At 35.2% G+C, this 10,909-nt stretch overlaps 1 non-coding gene across 1 annotated transcript; it reads right to left on the reverse strand.

Moving 5' to 3' along the window:
• Window positions 1-229: 229 nt before the first annotated feature.
• LOC123596533 lies at window positions 230-336 on the reverse strand. Its single transcript, XR_006711709.1, has one exon. It is a non-coding gene; the product is annotated as a U6 spliceosomal RNA (small nuclear RNA).
• Window positions 337-10,909: the final 10,573 nt, after the last annotated feature.

Raw genomic sequence — 10,909 nt, forward strand, 5'->3', positions numbered from 1 at the left:
TATTTTTGTGCCAGTACCATACTGTTTTGACTACTGCAGCTTGGTAGTGTATCTTGAAATCTGGAATTGTGATAACTTCATCTTTGCTGTTCTTTCTCAAAATTGCTTTGGTTAGAAATCCATACAAATCTTAGTAGTATTTGTTTTAGTTCTGTGAAAAATTCTGTTGGTATTTTGATAAGGATTGCATTGAATGTGTATATTACTTTGGGTAGACATTTTTTTTTTTTTTAATATGGAACGCTTCACGAATTTGCATGTCATCCTTGCGCAGTGGCCATGCTAATCTTCTCTGTATCGTTCCAATTTTAGTATATGTGCTGCCGAAGCGAGCTCTGGGTAGACATTTTAACAATATTAATTCTTCCAGTCCACAAGCATGGAATATCTTTACATTTGTTTGTGCCATCTTTCTTTCATCAGTGTTTTATATTTTGCAGAGTATAGCTCTTTTATCTCCTTCATTAAATTTATTCAGAGGTATTTTATTATTTTTGTGTAATTGTAAATGGAGCTGTTTTCTTAATTTCTCTTTCTGCTACTTCATCATTAGTATATAGAAATGCTATCAATTTCTGGCTATTAATTTTGTATCCTGCAAATGTACTGAATTCACTTATTACTTCTCATGGTTTTTTGGTGGAGTCTTTAGGGTTTTCTAAGTGTAGTATCTTGTCATCTGTACAAAGTGACAGTTTAATTTCTTTACCAATGTGGATGCCTTATTTCTTTCTTTTTCTTGTCTGATTGCTGTTACTAGGATAAAGTTACTTTTTAAAAATGGATATATTTTATGTTGGTGGTGGTGGAAGGAAAGGACTCATGTCTTTTTTTTTTTTTTTTTTTTTTTTTTTTTTTAATTTCAAGAGCTCTATTTGTTTCTCTTAATTCCTTCTTTGGCTTCACCACCAGTTTAAATGGATGTCTTCTCCATTCTACTTACCTGCCTCTCCCCCTGAAATGTTCTTTGTCCAAGGCTGCCACCTCAGGACCTATGTATTTTCAAATCTTTTACTATATCTAGGATTTTCACCCATCACGTTTCAGACCTGTGTTCAGTGTTGGATTTTTCTGTGGTAATTTTATGTTTGCTTTGTCCATGCCCATGCCCCCTTTTCTCTTTTCCTGTTTTCTATGCAGTTTCTTCAGACTTAGCCCTTTTCTCCAGACACAATGTCTTGAGGTGATAGTCAGAAGTTTAATAGTAGCTGTGTTGACATTTAATAATGATTTCTCTATATACAGATAATTTAAAGCTCATAGTATTCTCCCAGCTTCAGGGTGCTTTTATCTGAACTTCTTCATTTGTGTCTCTGCTGCTTTGCAGACTTTGTGGACCTATTCTGATTCTGATAACCATCTTTACACTATGGTCAACTGCACTCTCTATTTCCCATGCAATTCTGCAATTTTCTACAAGAAATATTTATACATTTCATAATAAAGGATTAATCAAATAGTTTCCCCAAGTTTCAGCAAGGCACGTTACATTTTTTTCAAGTCATTGTAACTTTGGGAATGAGGTAACTAAATAATCCTAGCTGACAATACAGTAAGGTAAATTTGAAACCTTTTAAATAACCACACTTAAAAAATGTAGGTCTTAAGGATCATGTCAATTTTGAGAGAAAGCTAGAGATCAAAAGGTTATGTTACTGGTCCTGTTCCATCTGATGTTTTAATCAATAACTTAGATGAGGGTTTAAAGGCATTTGTTTCAGATATTGTAATGACATATCTTGAAAAAGATACCAATACTTTTGATTACATAAATAACATTTAAAAAGAATCCTAAGAGGATAGAAAATGGATTAAAGCCCACCAAACTAAGTTAGCACAGTGCTTTTTTGATTATTTTAGATAAGAGAAAAAAATCAATTGTATGAATTTAACATGTAATGAACTTGGTTTGTCAGGAATTCATATGAAAAAGACCTGACATTTCTAAATAATTATGAACATAATATAAATCAACAATATGATTCATCTGCACAAAAAAAGACCAAAACAATGTTAAGTTTTGCTATTAGGCTGTTGTGGGAGAAGCGGCTATAAAGTACATTTTAGTATGGATTTTGCCAGAATACCCAAAGATTTTGAAGTCATGGCATTTAAAAAATAATATGATAAGTTTGGTTTGGGGAGGAAATTGCTTATGATATCTGCGAGAGGATAGTTAAGTGCAGTGGAAGCTCTAGAAGATGATCCTAGGACTATGGTTAGAGATGATTGGGATAAGAAGACATTTCTAAATATTAAATAAGCTCAATCATGATATGCCCTTTCCTGTGAATTCTGTAAGCTCCAATCACTATAGATTATTAAGCCATGTCTGCTTATATTTTGTGTATATGCTTTGTTTTGGAGGTTGCACAGAGATGACTTCTAAGATCTTCGTCAACTTTAAAAGTTAAGTCTATGATACTGTGCTTACATAAAACAGAAAACAAAATAAAAGTACTTTGAAGTCTATATATGACTACAGAGATAAAATTGGTAAGGAACTCCTTCCTCTCCACTTGCACGGGAAGCTACAGTCAGATTTATTAGACATGTTGAGAAAAACAATCATAAAATCAGTGGGGGGAATATGTTTTAGTTTGGATTTGATCTGCAAGTTGCTGCACATAGGAGACCATAGTGAGATAAAATGCCAGCCCTTCCCTTCAGCGTAATGTATATTAGAATTCTCAGGAGACACAACATATGACAGCGTAGGCCTGGTTAGAACAAGAATGTCATGTCTGGGTCTACAAATTACTTGTAGAAGTATTCTCTACACTTTCTACACAGTGAAAGAGTCTCTTGAAATTTTGAAAGTTACGATGGAGATAACTAGAATTATACAAATAAAGTTTTTAAGGGTTTATTGCTTAGTCTGAACTTTCTGTAAGTAGAAAGAAATGGAAAATGTTATGCAATTTACTATCAAAACTGTGAAGCACCTGGGATTTTACCATACCCTTAAGCTAGTAAATTATCCCGCCGCAGAAAGAAGACAAATAACCTCTGGGTTAGAGACAAAGGACAATTAATTACTCATAGTAGCCAGAGACTCAGCGTTTTGTTGCACTGGTGCCCTACACCCCAGTTCCCACAAGGTGATGTGAAGAGGGCCGGGTGACACCTGTGTATGTGTTGGGTTATATCACAGGAAAGAAACCTTGAATTTAGGAAATATGCATCTTTTATACTGGATACCAAGCAAACCTTTCTGTTTCTCTCAAGGAAGACACTATATCCTCCAATGCTGCTTGCTATGCAAACATTCTTGAAAATGTAGCTCAAAAAAAAAAAAAAAGCAGTCAGTGTCTCTGCTTATAAGATATGCAGAAATAAGAAACCTACGAATAATTGTCTCCCAAAACTGAAATTTCATGGCCACCATAATGAAGCCACTTTCTATTGGAAATCAGGGATAAGGAAGAATGACCCAGGATAACAAAGAAAGAAAAGAAAGACTATGACCAAACAAAGATCTATTGTGAAGGACATTTGATTAGGATTATTACTAATTTCTACAAAGAAGGGATTAGGCAATACAACCAGAACCATGTTAAATATTACTCTCAGTATTGCCTATTTCTTCTACAGTCTGCACTTCTGTCCTTTCCTTTTTCCACGCACACATGCTCTAGTAAAGCCAATCCATCACGGACATTAAAGAATTTTCAGTTAATCCTTTTTTTTTCAATTAAAAAGTTCTGCATGTATTGTTATAAATAGCTATCTTAACTAGCTGGAACCCAGGTAATGATTTCAATCAAGATTCTCATGCCAAAGAATAGGCATAATTGGTAAGAACACTGTGATTCTTAAATTTTGAGTGAAAGGGTACACACACACACACACACACACACACACAACTTCTGGGCACCATCTTACAGAATTCTGTTTTTTCTCTTTGAGTAGTTGTAAGGTAGGTCTCATAAACCTGGTTTTAAAATAGCCACCAGTGATTTTCATGCTGCTCTATTTGAACAATGATTTGAGAACTAAAGCTGGAGGCAGCATTTCCTATTAAGTCTTAGTGGACTACTATTACTAAGGCATATTGAAATGTAAAGCACTATGTGAATGGAAGGCATTGAGGTATAAATATTGGAAAATACTTTTTCAACATTATTAGGCTGTGTCTATGTGCATTAGTGTAGGTGCATTTGAGTGAGGACCCTCTGGAAGTGGGATAATGGAAGGAGGCAAAAGTGGGATGGGGATCCAGAAAGCTTCCCATTTAGAAGAGATCATTGAGTCCTTGCTTGATGATAATGGGGAATATCGATGGTCAAGTTCATCATAATTAGTGCAGAGTTGTTAATTTAATATAAGTCATTCAGACACAGGTGCTGTTTTTATTTTACCTCTGATATTGCCATTGGAAACTTAGAAGTGTTATGGTTTCTTTTCTCAAACCTCAGTTTGCAAAAGCACTGACTGGTTTATACGAATTATTAGGAAATTTGTGGTGAAGAGTCAGACCTTCATTTTTAAAATCAGGGATCAGAGTAAAGGGTTTATAGGTATCATTTGCCTTCTATAGGAAGTACTCAGGACCCTTCAACTGGAGAATGTCAGTAATGCAAAGGATGCTTTGTATCAATGCCCCAATAATATGTCCTTGACTTTTAGGTCTATAGTTCTAAAAGAAAAAGCAATAATAAGACACTTTAGACAGGGAGATGAGACCCTCCTTTAAAATTCTCCCTTTCATGCCTGCTTGAAGGGACTAATCATGTGTATTTCCTGACAAGCAATGCTTTAATTTTTATTATACTTTGCTTCTGATCTACAGTAAAAAATATAATTTAAAGAGCTACATGAAAACTTTATTTCAGTTTTTCCTTGTAGATGTTTTCTATTTAAATATAAATTAATTAGGAAAACAGGTTTTCATTTTTACCAAAAAGGGATCAATTGTGTTGAATGCATGGGAGATACTTTTACAAATAATTATTTTATTTACATTTTATTTTTTCCCCTAATATTTTATTTTTTTATTAAAAATTTTTTTTAAATAACGTTTTATTTATTTTTGAGGCAGAGAGAGACAGAGCATGAACAGGGGAGGGTCAGCGAGAGGGAGACACAGAATCTGAAACAGGCTCCAGCCTCTGAGCTGTCAGCACAGAGCCCGATGTGGGGCTCAAACTCACGGACCGCAAGATCATGACCTGAGCCAAAGTTGGCCGCTTAACCGACTGAGCCACCCAGGCGCCCCTCCCCTAATATTTTATTATAAAAAGTTTCAAACATAGAAAAACATGGAAGGGTACAGTGAATACCAATATAACTACCAATAGGTTCTTCGGTTAACTTTACTATATATGCTTTCTTACATAACTATCTGTCCCATTGCTTACCCACAAATCCATTTAAGTTTTTTGATGCATTTTAAAGTAGGTTGTAGACTATAAATAAATATTAAAATCTGTTTGATGAAATGCATGCTGAAGTGTTTAAGTGCCTCTAAATGCTTAAGCATACATAGCATTAACTATGGTTCAACATTTGTTTATTGTTTTTAAGATAAAAATTTTATATAACTATATGTGAAAAAAATTAGTGTGTGACTTGATAGATTTGGAATCTGCATACATCCGTGAAAACCAAAATTCCTTTAAGAAACAGAAAATTTCTATTACACTTGGCAATTTCTTTATGCCTTTTGCTCATCAATACCTACCCACCTGCCCTCAGATTCAAATACAATTCTTTTTTCCACTGTAGATTAGCCTTGCCAGTTCTAGAACTTTATATAAATGGTATCATACCTTATGTGTTCTTTTATGTAAGCCTTTTTCCATTCAGCTTAACGTTTTTGAGATTAATCTATGTTGGTGTGTGTGGTTAAGGAATTTGTTCTTTTTATGGTATAATTTATAAGTATACCACTGTTTATCTATTCTCTTGCTGATGGACAAATGAGGTTTACAGACTTAGCTATTCTGAATAAAACTGCTGTAAACATTTGTGTACATTTTTAATGTATGTTTAGTGTGTCTAAATACCTGTTGTGATAATTAATTTTTGTGTCAACTTGGAGAATGTTTTTGGATGAGATTCACATTTAAAATTTGAGTAAGCAGATTGTCCTCCATAATGTGGGTGGGCTTCATCTAGTCAGTCGAAGGTTTGAACAGAACAAAGTATTGGCTTCTTCAAGCAATAGGGAATTATCCAACAGATGGTGTTTGGATTTTATTTGCACCATCAGTTCTCCTGGGTTTCTAACCTGCTGGCCCACATCGCAGATTTGGACTTGACAGCTTCCATAATTATGTCAGCCAATTCCTTAACACTCTTCCCCCGCCCTCGAATAAATGATTAAATTAAAAATTAAAAAAATAAATAAAAGTTATATTTTTATAAGTGAGAAAGTCAAGGTAATAGAGAACAATGTGCATTTTATCTTTTTTGTGTGTGACGTTTTTGAAAGTCTGAGTTTGCTTCAACAACACAAAACTACATGCCAAAAGTAGTTTTGTATGAAAGGGAGAGCTAAGCAGAAATTAAGAGTAGGATGCTTAGCCAACGGTACCACCCAGGTGCCCCAAGAATGTAATTTTTAAATATATACTTATTCATTATTTGTTTCCACTCAGAACAGGGGATTTAAAACTTAAAAACTGAAAAGTCACAGTAGTTCATCAAAGAATATTTATGTGCTCATCCTTGCTTGTTCTATTCATGGAAAGTACTTACTGAGATCCTCTTGGATATCAGGTGTTCTACCTGTGTGACTTAATTTAATTCATACAATCAACCCTGATCATTCATTAAAGAAATATTTAGCAATTGGGACACTTGAGTGGCTCAGTCAGCTGAGTACCAACTCTTGATTTTGGCTCAGGTCATGATCTAATATTTTGTGAATTTGAGCCCTGCATCAGGTTCCATGCTGACCAGGAAAAGCCTGCTTGGGATTCTGTCTCTTTCTTTCTCTCCCCTCCCCTGCTCGTGCTCTCTCTCAAAATAAATAAATAAACATTAACAAAATATTTAGTGATTGTCTACTCTTTGTTAGATACTCTTCTAAACAGTGGGGTTACGTTGGTGAAAAAGAGAGACAAAATTATTGTTTTCCATTTTAATGTGAGGAAACATAACACTAAGCATAGGAAATAAGTACATTATATACTTTGGTAGAGGTGATAATCGTATACTATGGGAAAAGGTACTATGAAGAAAAATTAAGCAAAGTAAGAAGCACAGAGAGCCCTTGTTGGAAGTGGGTCAGTTAATGTTTTGAAAACATAACATTTGAGTTAATATTTGAAGGTGAAGGAGTAAGCTCTGTAGATATCCAGGAGAAAAGCATTCTAGTCAGAGGAAACATGTAGTGCAAAAGCTCTGGGTGGGAATATGTCTGGTACTTTGAAGAACAGTAAAGTGTCAAGTATAGTTGGAAATTATTTTATTTTATTTTATTTTATTTTATTTTATTTTATTTTATTTATTTTATTTTATTTTAATTTTATTTATCTTATTTTGTAATGCTTTTGAGGGGCAGGAGAGGGAGAGAGAGAGAGGGAGACACAGAATCTGAAGCAGGCTCCAGGCTCTGAGCTGTCAAGCACAGAGCCTGATGTGGGGCTCAAACTCACAAATTGTGAGATCATGACCTGAGCCAAAGTTGGTCGCTTAACCGACTGAGCCACCCAGGCGCCCCTATTTTTTTTATTTTAGTAGACTAAATTTATTATTCATCCTAGGCAGTAAGAGGAAGAGCAGTAAGAGATGATATTCAGATAGAGAGGTCCAGAGAAAGATCTTTTGTGATATATTTGGTCTTTATTTTGACTTAAATAGGGGTTGTTAGAGGATTTGGAGCAGGATGGTGACAGATCTGACCTATACTCCCAAAATTCACTCTTAATCCCACGATGAAAGAATACTGGAGCAAAAGTGGAATGAAGGAGACTGGATAGAAAATATTTACAATAAGCCAGGCAATAAATGATGATTATTTGGGTACAATAATCAAAATGGTTAGAAGGAAGTGAATTTTTTATTTTACTTTTAAATTTATTTTATTTTATTTTTTTCCAAGTAGAGCCAACATGAGTTGCTAAAGAGTTAGTTGTGTGATGTGTATGTAAGAAGGAAAGCAAGGGTACTGCATTTTTGTTTTTGTCCTTGGGGTATGAACTAATAGGTTATGATCTGGAGAGATGGAGAAGAATGTGTCTGCTATAGATTAAAATATGAAAATAAGGAATTAATTTTTTGACAAGATGTTTGAACTGCCTATTGGACATTGTAGTAGAGAAGTCAAAAAATAAACTAATATGGGTGTGGAATAGAAAAAGTTTGGGCTAGATACAGAAATATGGAGATCACTCATGTTAGACTAATACTTAAAATCACAAGACTGGATGAGATCACTAATGGGTGTGGGTAGAGAAGGAAAGAGGTGCAATGACTGAGCCCAGGGGTACTCCAATTTTAAGACATTGAAACGAAGAAGAAGAATCAGCAAAATATATGGAGAAGGAACTTCCAGGAATGAAAGAGGAAAGCTAGGAGTGTATTGTGTATTGGAAACCAAGTAAAATGTTCACAGAATAAGAGGGATCAACTCAGCCTAGTGTTACTAATGAAGAAAGATTGGTACTAAGAATTATCTAGTAGATTTAGCAGTATGGAGCTGCCTGATGACTTTGACCATGTTAGTGGAGAGGTGTAGGCAAAATCCTAATTGGTGTAGTATAAAAAATAATGGGTAAGTTTTACTTTTAATGAGAATGTGCCAAGCTAGAAAGTGTGTCATTTCCACCAAGACAGTAAAAAAATAAATTACAAAGTCATTAATTTTCTGCAACTTATCACAAAGCTGATGTATAGGGCAACCAAGTAGCCTAAAAGTCAAGGACGGGACCTTCTAAGGAGAGAGAAGTAACAGAGAATGGGAGGGAGAAGTACCAGTTGTCATTTGATGGGTAAGAAAAAAAAATCAATAAATATGATAATGAACAGTTAGTAGTTGAATGTAGGCTAGTATACAGTATAGATCCCCTAAAAACCCCAGACACAATGGGATTTTATACCCATTTACATGCTATTTTTCATGGACATCACTCAGATGCTTGGTAGAAAGATGAATGGCAGAGTAAGAGACCAGAGCCTCTCCCACAGGGCTATAGGCCTATAGGAGGAGTTGACTGCCACTGTAGAGCAGGCATAAAACATCACACATATCCCTAAACCCCCTTGCTCATACAAAATAAAAGCTTTAAGCTTCTTGGGAAGGGGCAGTGAATCTTAATTTTTTTTCTGGGGAAAGGATAGAAGAAAAATACCTTTAGTCCTGCAGAAAGAATAGGAGAGTTTTAGGTTGAAGATCCTATATTCAAGGTCTCCTGAGAGGCATGAAACTCTTCTGCATAAGATTTACCATAGATCCAAGGCAAAGTTGGCTGTCACAGGGAGGAGAAGCAGGAATGCTGAGAAATCTCTACATCTGAGGGTGATCAATAGGGGGTTTGCCAACAATGGAGGCTGGGCTAGTACAACAAAGCACCTATCCTGCCCTGCCCCAAGCATAGGAAACAGTGAATGACAAAAAGCACCCACTCCACTGGGATAGGGGAGGAGTGGAGAGAGTCTCCCTGTTACCAAGGCCTGTAGGAAAGGCAAAAAGGGCTAAGCAGGAACACTGAGAAAAACTCTTCAGGACCCTAGACCAGATGCTTAGCACAAGTCAATGGCAGTCTTCCATTAGAGAAATTAGAACTAGTTCTACAATGAACATAACCATAGCAACAACAAAGTATATACACAGCTCACCTCCTGGCTGGATTGATTCAATTGGGCCTTTTCTCCAATGGCCCGATAGAAGAAAAGACATACCTATTACAGGCATAAATGTTATTTGCTCCAATATCCACTGTTCTACATAAAATGCCTATGATTCAAAAAAAGTTATGAGACATACACATAAATTAAAAGAAAAATACAATCCATTGTCAAGATAAAAAGTAATCACCAGAACTAGACTTAGAGTTTTCTCCGATTTTGGAACTATAAAAACACAATTTAAAAATAACTGTGATTCATATCTTAAATATCTATCTAGCAGAAAACATGGGTAATATTCATAAACAGATGAGGAATTTTGGCAGAGATATATACTATGAAAATAGACAAATGGGACGGTGGAAATTAAAAACATCAGAAGTATCCTTTCAAAGTGCTGATTAGTAGACTTGACATAGTTGAGAAAGAATTAGTGAAGTTAATGATAGATCAATAGAGATCACCCAAATTGCAGAAAAAGAAAACACATAATGGAGCATCCAAAGGATTTGAACTAGTAGCAAATTGTCTAACATACAAGTACTTAGAATCTCAGAAGAGAGAGAGAACAGGAGCAATAAGTATTTAAAAAGATAAAGGATGGGAATTTCCCAAAGATAACGAAAAACATCAAACCACTGAGCCAAGACCAGAGATCTACAAAAGAAATACAAAACAACATAAAACCAAAATGCATATACATGTAATTATACATACACATTTCTCAATTTCTGAAAACTAAAGCTATAGAGAAATTCATAAATTTACAAATAAAAAAAGATAAATATTCATTATAAGCCAGAAGACAATGAAATGATACATTTAAAAGGGTTGAAAGGAGAGCCTGAATGGCTGAGTCTGTTAAGCATCTGACTCTTGGTTCTGCTCAGGTCATGATTTCACAGTCATGAGATTAAGCCCTGCGTCAGGCTCCATACTGAGCAAGGAGCATGCTTGGGATTCTCTCTCTCCCTCTCCTTCTGCTCTGCCCCCACTCACATGTGCACTCTCTCTCTTTCTCTCTCAAAATAAATAAATACACTTTTAAAAGACAAAGTGCTGCAAAAACATGTCAGCATAGATTTCTATTTCAGGGATAAAGTATTTGTAAAGT

Source organism: Leopardus geoffroyi, chromosome B1 (assembly GCF_018350155.1).
Source record: "Leopardus geoffroyi isolate Oge1 chromosome B1, O.geoffroyi_Oge1_pat1.0, whole genome shotgun sequence".
In the NCBI taxonomy this organism is placed as follows: domain Eukaryota; kingdom Metazoa; phylum Chordata; class Mammalia; order Carnivora; family Felidae; genus Leopardus; species Leopardus geoffroyi.